Raw genomic sequence first — 8,456 nt, 5'->3', positions numbered from 1 at the left:
GCTTGAAGCCGGTCCCTGGTGCAAAAAAGGTTGAGGACCACTGATCTAGATGATTGGGCACCCAGAAAGGCGCCTAAGTAACCACCAATCTGGCCGCGAATGCGTCTCACTGTTCAATAAAAGTATAAAAGCAGAAAGCATGGCAAATATTTTCATGGGTGATAATTCACACCACATGGCAGCAATAATGGCGGGTATTTTAAGAGCAGTAAAAGCAGTATCTGCTCTATTGGCTGCATTGATAAGCACGGGAAAAGAAGCATTGGCTGTATAGGGGAGAGCGGGAAATTGTAGCACGTGTTTTATTGGTTTTGTACAGTGGTATGATCTTCAATAGAGATGTTTCGTATACATACATGTCAATAATTACAGAACACGTCCCTTTCCTGCTAAAAAGCACATCCTTACATTAGTTGGCATGGGTGTAGTTTGGAGTTGGTGGGAGTAGGAGGTGTCCAAAGACTAGCGGTAGGTTAGGAGTTATTTTTGTGATTGCTGATTGTTGTGTTTTTTTGAGCCAATTGTTTATTCTAACCCTTTCCCATTGTCTATTGTCTGTGATTGCCGTTTGGCAGAGCTGGAAGTGTATTGTGGCGAAGGTTTGGGCTAATAATTTTTCTCTCTTTATGGAACTTTTAAATTTTGTATCAGGCACTCTCTTTTTTAGTTCTTGCTATCCTGATCCTCACCTCTGCCTTTCCTCTGTCTCTACCTCTGCGAGAGGGGTTACTTTGGGTGGCTGAACTTTCGCTTGCTGATTTTTGCTGAGCTTGCAAAGTAACATTCAGCTCCCTGATTGCAGCACATAGGTCCTGAATTGAGTGTCTAGCCTGCCTTTGCACCTTTATAATGTCTTTGTGCAGCTGCTTAATTTCATTCTGGATAGCCCTCCATCCTGTGGTCATACTACCCTGAATCAGCTCCTGCCTAGCAATGAGTTCAGCTGCCAGGTTCTCTGCAAAGGCATCCATGGATGTGTGTAGAATCTCAAATGTTAACCCCTCCTCATTGCCAGTAAAGGCCTCTTTACCAGCAGGGGACCTGTTGCCCCCAGAGTTGAGTGATGTCTCAATGCAAGTTAAATTTAGCTGGGCATGATAATTGTCATCTTGCGAGTAATCCATGAGCTCCCTAAACAGCATTATTGATTCCTCCTGCAACCCCTCTACTGCAATGGTGGAATTTTCTTCCTCTGCTCCTGTCTCCTCCACCTTTACGCTACGCCCACAGCCTCTGTCTGCAGCATCTGTGTCAGTCCCTCCTGTATGGACCCCTGTGATAAAGTCCCTTTGTAGAGTGGCCCTAATCAGATGTTCTACTTCTGTAACCTGAACCTCACATGGTGGCGCTTGACCTTTTTATCTTGACCACCTTGGCTTTTACAGCTAATCTGGTGTCACGTCAGCAATGCTTTAATTGTTCCACTGACCTGTTTGCCATCGACAGGCTGCTTACAACTTTGGCTATACTCTCCCATATTCTTCTCTTTAACCTTGTGGATGTCTTTTGTCCAAAGAGTGCTTGATAGTTTTCCCGCACCTTCCTGGCAAGCAGATCCTTTTCTTTATCTGAAAAACATGCCTCCCTCTGCTGCCTTTTCTCTTCCCCATTACTGGGACCAGCCTCCTGTGGCTCCCTACCTCTCTGGCCACTACTCCCTCTCCCAACTCCTTCTCCCTCTCCCCCCTCCTCCACCCCATTCTCTATCTTCTCCACCCATCTTCTTCTGTACACAGAGAGGGGGCAATCAGCTTCTGCACTTCCTTCTGGTGCTGACGGATCTGTCTGGCCTGTCCTCGCTTATCACTGCTCTATGCGGATATGGATACTCAGCTAGTGCACATCTAGCCCTTGTGAATGCTTCTCTCACATGCAACTCTTTTCTCCTCGCGCATGCTTCCATCCTACTGAATCTTAGTACACTCGGTCATCTCTCCTGGGTCGCTCATTTCTTCTTATCACGGGAGTAGCATCACTTTAAATATTCCAGTGCTATCATCACTTCTTGGGTTCCTAGAGCTGGAAGTGTATTGTGAAGAAGCTCATTATTTTTCTCTCTCTCATTTTTTTCTCTGATGCAGGTTATAATAAATGTCATCGCTCATCCATGCTGTATGCAGAGAGAGGCAAACATCTTCTGCATTTTCTTCTGGTGCTGACGGATCTCATGCCTGCAAGCCTTGTCTCTTCACAGAGAGATCTCCCTCTCTGCCTCTGCTTCTGTCTGGCCTGTCATTGAATGTCACTGCTGTTCGCGAATATAGACTCTGAGCTAGTGCACCTCTAGCCATCACTTGGCTTTATGTCAAGCATGTTTAAAGGGATAGCCATGTTAGCTTCAGGCTTTCCATTTCCTGTTTGATGATGGTTGAGACACCGAGTCCTTTTCAACATGATAGACATTTGCAAAGTAAGTACTTTTGTTTAAATTTTTTTTTAAGTTTATTGAACTATTTTCTGCTATGTCATATTTTTAGACTACAGTCATTTTGGATTAGATTTTTATACTGCCCCAATGAAGCATATTGTTTGCGGAACATTGGCTGTGTTGGGCTGTTTTGAAATACAATTTTCAATGACTTTGTCAGTATATATTTTTTGTGGACTTTATTAATATAATATAAAGAAAAAAACATTTTGAAAAAATGAGAATCGATAAATCAAAAAAATATAAAAAATGAAGGTGAATGATTGAGAAGACCGGTTGATTTGCTTTGCAGACACAACGTCTGGCCTGCTGCAACCTTCATTTAGGTTTTGTTGTTTTTTGTTTATTTTGTTCCCTTTTTGTTCCCTTATAGTTCCCTTTTTGGTTTGGTTATTGAAATCTCCCATTATTACTGCACTTCCAGTTTGGTTAGCTTCCCTAATTTCTCTTAGCATTTCACTGTCTGTCTCACCATTTTGGTCAGGTGAACGGTAGTATAGTCCATTCGCTATTCTCTTCCCCAACACACAAGGGATTTGTACCCATAAAGATTCAATTGCGCATTTAGTCTGATGCAGGATCTTTATCCCGTTGGACTTTATGCCATCCCAGACAAAAAGTGCCACCCTGCCACCAAGATGCTCCTCTCTGTCATTGAGATATAATTTTTAGGGATGTGCATTCATTTTCAACAAATGTGCAATCCGCAATGCATAAGTCCCTGTTTGTTTGATTTGTGTGTTCGCGAAACGCTTGGCGATCCCCCACGAATAAAACATATCATATTAGTTTCATTCTTTTGATTCACAGTGATTTCTTAGCGGCCATTTGAAATAGGAGAAGGCCATGCGGGAATATCCATAAGAAAAACCAGCCCTTTCCTCACAGCCCTGTCATAAAGTGGGTCAGACAGGTTGGCAAGTAGACAAGAATGCAACCTATCAGAGCTACTTAACAAAAGACCCAAATATATAGCATTTATAAAAATCACATAATATACATAGTCTTACTATATGTTCCAGTATAATAAAGTTATCCCATATAGCAAGTCTATGTATATTACCTATCAGAGCTAAGCATTTTTCTAATGCAACCAATCGCCGCTCTCACTCAGTGCTCTGTGATGCTGTTCCTGATGACGCTGTACTATTTATACCTTAAGCACATGGAGTGCCACTCTCTTTCTTTGCGGGAGTGGTCCAGGGAGGTGGCTTTACTCAGAGCTAGTCTGAGTGTCTCAAATGTGTATTCAATTGCTAGCTACTTTGATAGAATTTTCCATTGAAAAATATATTTGTTCGTTTTTGCTGCAGTGCCAGCCAGCCAGGCGTATTTTTCCGTGCTTTTTTTTATTGAACTCAGACGGTCTCTCTGTCTCTCCCACTGAGACAAGCTGCTAGCAGTTGCATTTTGCTGCTTATCTTACCCCCCTGAATAGTTGCAGGCACAGGCAGGGTGTGGTTTGGAGATAGTGTGAGTTGGTATTTTCAAACAAGAAGCAGCATCACTAGGAATTGTGCTGGCTTAGGCTTCCAGTCAAGTCTTTTCTCTGCTGTTTCATTTTTTTGTGTTAACAGAGCAGTCTCAGTTGTAGTGTACATCAAGGCACTGCACTGCATCTGTAGGCAGTTTTGCAGACTCACATATATTGGGGCAGCAGTGCTCTTTTAAGCCAAATCCCCAGTAGGCATCTTCTGGAGTTGCAAGTTTGGTGTGCGCACATATAGTGGTATCAGTTGTAGTGTATATCAAGGCACTGCATTGTGCGACTATGGGCAGTTTTGCAGACTCACATATATTGGGACAGCATTGCTTTTTGAAGCCAAATCCCCAGTAGGCCTCTTTTGTAGTTACAAGTTTGATGTATGCACATATAGCAGTCCCAGTTGTAGTGTATATCAAGGTACTGCATTGTGCGACTATGGGCAGTTTTGCAGACTCACATATATTGGGACAGCATTGCTTTTTGAAGCCAAATCCCCAGTAGGCCTCTTTTGTAGTTACAAGTTTGATGTGTGCACATACAGTGGTCCCAGTTGTAGTGAACATTAAGGCACTGCATCATGTGTCTGTGGGCAGTTTTGCAGACTCACATATATTGGGACAGCAGTGCTCTTCCTGCCTAGAGCATCCTTCTTCCCTAGATTGGGACCCAGCTTCATTCAGCCTTTTGAGTACATTCTTCTATTGTTACCAGTTTGCTGACAGCACCTCTGGTGTATCGTGTGCCTCGGGCCACTACCATGATTACCTCAGCAGACCACCTTCTACGCTTTGGAATGAGTACCCTCATCTACTCAGCTCTACTGACCTCCTGCACTTCTCTTTCTACGTCTGTGCTGATTCTCGGCGTACCCCACGCTGCGGGCCACTACCGGATCAACCCTGAGAAGTATTCATCTGAGGAGGAGTTCCACGGCGTACCCTGCTCCGCAGGCCACTACCAGGGATACCATCACTGAGCTACATCACCACTCTGAACTATGTCTTCCTTGGTGGGTACTTTACCTACATTCCAGTATAATAAAGTCTCATCCTATCTGAGTCTGTCTCAGCTGAGGCCACGCCTATCACAGTGAGTCCCCACAGGGCTCTTCCCTGTGGGTGGAGTCAGCTCTCACTAAGATCCAGGGTCCACAACCATACCAGAACATAACAGTAGGAATCTAGAGCAGTCTGGCTTTCTTTGTTTTTCCAATAGTAAGTGTTCTGTGTTCTATATTTGCAGTCTTGCTTTTTCATAGGTAAGGTTGTTGCTGTTCAAGTCCTGGGTGTTAGTACTCTTATGATATGGCTGGTATGCTATATAACTTCTAAATGCCTTTTTAGCAGGTTTTCATGTTATTTCACAAAGTGGCTGGCAGGGAAGGGATTTTAAAGTACTATTACTGAGGGGTTATTAGAATTTGAATATATTTTTTGTATGGTGAGTTGAAAGGGGAAATTTCCTAACTTTGCTCTGCATAAACTCCAGAAGAAATCAGAACTTTCTGATATTGACAGTGAAATGCACGAGTTTGACTGTTACGCTTGGGCTGAGTTCAGGGGTAGTGAACACCACCCAAAAGGGTGGCTCCAGGTGGAGAGAGACAGGGATGGCTGGAAATCGTGTCTGGGTCCCGGCTGGGTCAGGGCAGACAGCAAGTAGCAGTGTCTGGGTCTAGGCTGGATCAGGGCAGGCGGCAGTTAGCAGGGTCTGGGTCCAGGCTGGGTCAGGGCAGGAGGCAGATAGCAGTGTCTAGGTTCAGGCTGGGTCAGGGCAGGAGGCAGAGCAAGGCAGGTCAGAAGGCCCGTAGGCCACACACACACAGAAGGCCCGTAGGCCAGACACCGTAAGCGGGGCAAGGCAGGTCAGAAGGCCCGTAGGCCACACACCGTAAGCGGGGCAAGGCAGGTCAGAAGGCCCGTAGGCCACACACATACAGAAGGCCCGTAGGCCACACACCGTAATTGGGGCAAGGCGGGTCAGAAGGCCCGTAGGCCACACCCACACAAAAGGCCCATAGGCCACACACAGTAAGCAGGGCAGAGAGCCCATAGGCCAAACACACACAGACAGTAGAGCAGAGGGCCCGTAGGGCCGCACGCACAGTAAGCAAGGCAGGGCAGGGCAGAAGGTCCGAAGACCATACACAGCACAAGGTAGAAGGCCCGAAGGCCGCGCAAGGCAAGGCAAGACAAGACACGGTAGAAGGCCCAAAGGCCGCGCATGGCAAGGCAAGACAAGACAAGGTAGAAGGCCCGAAGGCCGCGCAAGGCAAGGCAAGGCAAGACAGAAGGCCCGAAGGCCGCGCAAGGCAAGGCAAGACAGAAGGCCCGAAGGCCACGCAAGGCAAGGCAAGACAAGACAAGGTAGAAGGCCCGAAGGCCGCGCAAGGCAAGGCAAGGCAAGACAGAAGGCCCGAAGGCCACGCAAGGCAGGGCAAGACAAGACAAGGTAGAAGGCCCGAAGGCCGCGCAAGGCAAGGCAAGGCAAGGCAAGACAGAAGGCCCGAAGGCCACGCAAGGCAGGGCAAGACAAGACAAGGTAGAAGGCTCGAAGGCCGTGCAAGGCAAGGCAAGGCAAGACAGAAGGCCCGAAGGCCACGCAAGGCAGGGCAAGGCAAGACAAGGTAGAAGGCCCGAAGGCCACGCAAGGCAAGGCAAGGCAAGGCAAGACAGAAGGCCCGAAGGCAAGGCAAGGCTAGGCAAAGCAAGGTCAAAGGAACACACGCACAGCAAGCAAGGAAGGCTAGAGCAGGGAGCCCAGGCGAGCTCGATGCCGAAGCCCTGAGGGAACTGTCAGGCAGGGTTATAAGGGAAAGCCCAGAACATAGAGAGGAGAAGGGAGATAGACTGGGCCTGTCAGGAGAGCCAGCTCTAGAGGGACCCCTGGTGGTGAGGCGGTTGCACAGCAGCCATAGCCGTAACATTGTATCAAAAAAACTGTGTGCTGCATAATCATATCAGTCACAGATTTCTCACTGATGCAGTAAGCAAAGACTTAAATTTTTGTGAAAAAATAACATTTAGTAATGATATTTTATAAGCAGTTATTGAAATTAAATACTATGTTATGTTTCTCCTGCATCATTTTCAACAATAAAATATTTAGGATTTTCTTTTTAGTATAGCTGTTAAATGTAGTGTGCAATGTGTCATACACATGAGCCTCATCTGTCAGATGTGTCATGATGGAAAAAAGGTTGAGAAACACTGCTCTAGGTAATTCAGGTACTCCTTAACCTTCTATGTAGTTTTCTCAACCTCCTTCATTCTTTTGTAAAAGTCAGCAGTTAAGTCAATCTGCTCCCCAATGTGAACTTCATTCATAGAAATTCTCTCTTTAACACCTTTCATCTCTTCTTTAAGATCTATGATCGCATAAGAGCAAAGAAGCTTAATTTTCTTCACTAATTCAGAAAGCACAGATTCATCCACCATGAGCCAGGTATAGGTTCCATTGGAGACTTGAAGTTAGTCATTTCAGCAAGCTGATTGGAGAGTTCAGATGTACAGCAGGTCTGCTGTTTTTAGCTTATGTGGTAGCATAGGCGAGTTTAGATTCCAGAATTCAGCACATTCATCTTATGTGGAGTCAAGAAAAAGAATGCAATGCCGAGAGAAGAAAAACAATAAAAAAGTATTCCAAAGCTGCAAGAATATTTGGAGCTATAAAAGGGACATCATATGTAGATCTCTTATCCAATCATTCACACAAAAACATGCAGAGATTAAAAAAAAAACAATCAAAAAGATAGCACACATCAGCAGGGCAGAGACTCAACTGTGATGAGTCAAACAGCAGCTCAAGAGGCCTACTCACCATCACGCAGAGCCAACGCACTGACTATGAGAAGATACATCTGCTTAATGGGCCCAAGAGACAGCTCTGATAGCCACCTCCACAAATGATTTCTGTGCAGCAGTAGCAAGGCCAGCTCTCAAACTGGGAACTCCAGGGCAGGCACATAAGAACATAAAAAATTGCCATACTGGGTCAGACCAAGGGTCCATCAAGTCCAGCATCCTGTATCCTACAGTGGCCAATCCAGGCTACAAGTACCTGGCAACTAGTACCCAAACACTAAGTAGATCACATGCTACTGATGCCAGTAATAGCAGTGGTTATTCTCTAAGTCAGCTTGATTAATAGCAGTTAATGGGTTTCTCCTACAAGAACTTATCCAAACCTTTTAAAATCCAGCCACACTAACTTCACTAACCACATCCTATGGCAAAAAATTCCAAAATTAATTGTACATTGAGGGAAAAATAATGTTCTCCAATTAGTTTTAAATTTCTACTTGCTAAATTCATGGACTCTTCCCTAGTCCTTCTATTATCTGAAAGAGTAAATAACCAATTCACATTTACCCATTCTAGACTTCTCATGATTTTAAAGACCTCTATCATATCCCCCCTCAGCCGTCTCTTCTCCAAGCTGAGCAGTCCTAACCTCTTTAGCCTTTCCTCAAAGGGGAGCTGTTCCATCCCCTTTATCATTTTGATTACCCTTCTCTGCAACGTCTCCACTGCAACTATATCT

Source organism: Rhinatrema bivittatum, chromosome 1 (genome assembly GCF_901001135.1).
Source record: "Rhinatrema bivittatum chromosome 1, aRhiBiv1.1, whole genome shotgun sequence".
Lineage (NCBI taxonomy): Eukaryota > Metazoa > Chordata > Amphibia > Gymnophiona > Rhinatrematidae > Rhinatrema > Rhinatrema bivittatum.
This window is presented reverse-complemented; position numbering follows the sequence as displayed.